Genomic DNA, 3690 nt, shown 5'->3' on the forward strand with positions numbered 1-3690 from the left:
CATGGCAGGGGTTGGAACTAGATGATCTTTAAGGTCCCTTCCAACCCAGGTCATTATATGATCCTATGAGCATGAAGTCCAACCATGAACTCAACACCCCCACTGTGTTCACCACTAAACCATGTCCTCAATTTATTAAAAGGAAGCTGTGATTCTCCAAAATAGGCATGGGACAGGGTGTCCTCCATGGAAGTTGTGCTACTTGTGAAAAATTATGTTCAAAACATCTTTTTTAACTAGGGCATGAATTGTGGTTTCCTCACAGCTGAGGAACTCTGTCCCTATATCACAACTCATCAGCTTCTGCAAGAGCTTTACCATTTTGGATAACTGATGAAACAATTATCAGGCCAAACCAAGGTATAGACCTGCCAGTCTTCAACCTTGGAATACATAACCCAGGTTGTGCACCCCATATCTCACAGGAAAGCATTTAGGTTCTGAAAGACCTCTAAGATCATTGAGTTCAACCATTCCCTCAGCACTGCCAAGGCCACCACTAAACCATGTCCCCAGGTGCCACATCTACACATCTTTTAACTCCCACCAGGAATGATGACTCCACCACTGCCCTGGGCAGCCTGTGCCAGTATCCATCTCCCTGCCTATGCATATTCAGTCACACATAACACACAGGGATTCCACAAAGAGTGACCATTTTGTCTTGCCCCAAAAGTGCATCATCAGATTTTCATCTAAGACACACAGGTCCAGACCAAGAAGGGATCTGACCTCATCCAGACTGCCCATCCCTGTTCATCCATCCTGAGAGCACCTTAGTTCTTTCCTCCACCCCATGAAGAGAGGGTTCTCCCATCAGGACATTAGGTCTGGATGAGTTTGTGGTTTGTAGGGTGTGGAGGAAACCACTAAGACTCAAAAAACAGTTACCCAAGAGTTGCCAGGTAGGGTCCTGCTCAGTCTCTGAAAGAACATGTTTCTTCTCTTCATTTGGGCACTGGATGACCAGCTTTTTTCCTTCTTTTTTCCTTCTTCCTTCCTCATCTGATTTCTCCAAGTGCTTGTGCAGTTTGCCTGTGGCATTTAGAGCAGCTAAAATTATCTCAGTTAAATATCTCCACTGGTTTCCTTTGTTCTCTTGTTCTTTCGAGCTCTTTCCTTCCAGACAGCTGGAACACATTCTTTAGACACTCTTTAAAGGACTAACAAAATCCACCCTGCCCTAAACACCCAACAGCTAAGGCTCATCTAGCTTCAGTTTGGCTTTATTTAGAAACATAGTTGAAATAAATCGTGTGAAAAATGTTTTAAGACACTTTGCTCCACTTTTCATCCATAGGAAACAAGAGAGTGGTTTTACCTAGTCCACCAAAGTCATCTCTTTGTGGATTCCAGATCTACTGGAGGTGTGGGGAAAGGGCTAAAGGGTCCTACACTGATGTTGAAGGAATATTTGAGATAGGGACACAGTGCTGCTGTGCTCTGTGATGTTCCTCCTTCTTGTTTATAACAATCTCTACCCCTTTTGACTGACCTCTTAGCTTTACAAATTTCCCTGTCAATCTGTTCTGGGAGAGAAAATTCCTTCCCAGCATGAAATTTGGCAGCTGCCTCATGCCTGTGCCTGACAGCATGAATCACCAGAGTTAAGTAACAAACCCATTTATACATCAAGGCACCATCACTGTCCAAGCAATCATTCTTGTGCTTTTCAATGCAAGGCTGAGTATCACAGATCCTACTTATACTCATCTTATTCCCCTTTTTTTGTTCCCTTATTTTTCTCCCAGGAACTTCTGGATGTTTTGCGAAACAGCAAAAACTATCAGAAGGGGGTTGGGATCCTAGGCAAAGAGAAAAAGCATTTCCCAACCCCCAGGAAAGGTTGTTTACTACTATTATTATGAGTTTCTGGGAAATCTCTGAGGAAACCTCACCAAAGTCTGTTTGACAACAACAAATGATTTGCTAATGAGGTATTGTGCCACCTGGTTTGTGTATTAATGGCTTACAAATACACTCCCACCCCCCTACACACTTTAATACTCTTGGTGTTTTTACTAATCTCTTCTTGGTGCCGTTTTGTGTCTTCTCAGTGCCCAATTTATTCTTCTGATCTATTAGCAGGTATTAAACCAGAGATTCCTGAATGCCTTTGGTGTGTCCTTCTGAAAAGGCAGTTTGCATGGGTTGAAATAGCAGTGGGTGATCCATCTTGGAGGGAAGATATGGGGAAAGCAGAGGCACTGGGTTTGTGGAGGCAGAGAGGGATCTGCAAATGTTATTAAGGCTGGAAAAAGCAGCAGGACTTGTACACTAAGCAGAGCTGCAGGATTGCAACATTCAGTAAGTGGAACAGAACAAACTTAAGACAAGATTATGTCTCTCAATGCTTAGCTCCAAGACTAAACTCCCAGACTAGGTGTTTAGGTGCCCTCTCTTTTCTGTGCAGTAGCTGAGGTGCCCTCATCAAGGTTAGAAAGTTCTACCTCAAGCACCTTCCTTTGTCCCATTGGAAAGAATTATTTGATGAACACAGATCTCTGATCTTCCAAACTGCCTCATCACTCTGAGTGAGAGACAACCAAGATGTTGCCCAGAGAAGCTGTGGCTGCTCCATCCCTGGAAGTGTTCCAGGCCAGGTTGGATGGGGTTGGAGCAACCTGGGCTAGTGGAAGTTGTCCCTGCCCATGGCAAGGGGTGGGAACTAGATGATCTTGAAGGTCCCTTCCAACCTAAACCATTCTATAATTCTATGATTCTATGTACAGATGTATCTTCGTGGAGAAAAGAAGGTTGTGTAGAGACCTCATAGCAACCATCCACGATCTGAAGGGACAACAGAAAAAAACTCCAAGATCATTGAGGTCAACCTTTGACTGATCTCCTCCTTGTCAACTAGACCAGAGCACTAAGTATCATGTCCAGTGATTTCTTGGACACCTCCAGGGTGTTCTTGAACACACTTCATGGTGACTCCACCACCTCCCTGGGCACTAGGAGCACTAGAGAAAACACTAAAACATAATTTTATGAGAAAACTATTGTGATTGAGATTTGGGGAGAACTTCAACATCAGATCTGAGGTTTGTCCTTGCTGTGTCTCCCTCTGACTATGTGGGTACTTCACTTTGGAGCAGATTGCAAATATTTCCCCAAACCCAGATCTTAGGCATCAGCAGGACCAGAGCCTACATCCCTCCAGCCAGGGTTCATGCAACAAGTACATCCTGGATTCCTAAGTCAAAATATTAAAGAGCTCCTGGTGCCAACCCCCCCGAAGGATGGACTGACAATCTCAGCATCTTTTACCCATCAGACTTGAGGAGGGAGAAGGCAAGGGCTACATGACAGGCAGAGTTTGGCAGCCAGGCTTCATTAACTCTGCTTTTCAAAGATTCATTTCTGTCTCCAGAATAACAACAAAGTTATCTCAGGCCTCATATTCCTTTCTCTTTACTCCATCCCCTCAGAGCTATTGCAGCAGGCAGCAAGCACCCACCATCCCCTTTGTGCCATTAGCTCCTTCCTTCCCTAATGTATTAAAGTGCCATCAAAGAAGAGCTTTGCAAACATAGTTTGTTGCCTACTGGAGCTTTACATTTCAGAGCTGGAGCTGCTGCTGTTGCATATTTTGTAGAGTTCTGTTTTCCAGAAGTCCATTTTTCCTAATGGGCTCCCTTGGGGGTCTGCTCAACTGGAGGGGAAATGGAGCCAAGCAACATTCCT

Source organism: Acanthisitta chloris, unplaced genomic scaffold (genome assembly GCF_000695815.1).
Source record: "Acanthisitta chloris isolate BGI_N310 unplaced genomic scaffold, ASM69581v1 scaffold1867, whole genome shotgun sequence".
In the NCBI taxonomy this organism is placed as follows: Eukaryota; Metazoa; Chordata; class Aves; order Passeriformes; family Acanthisittidae; genus Acanthisitta; species Acanthisitta chloris.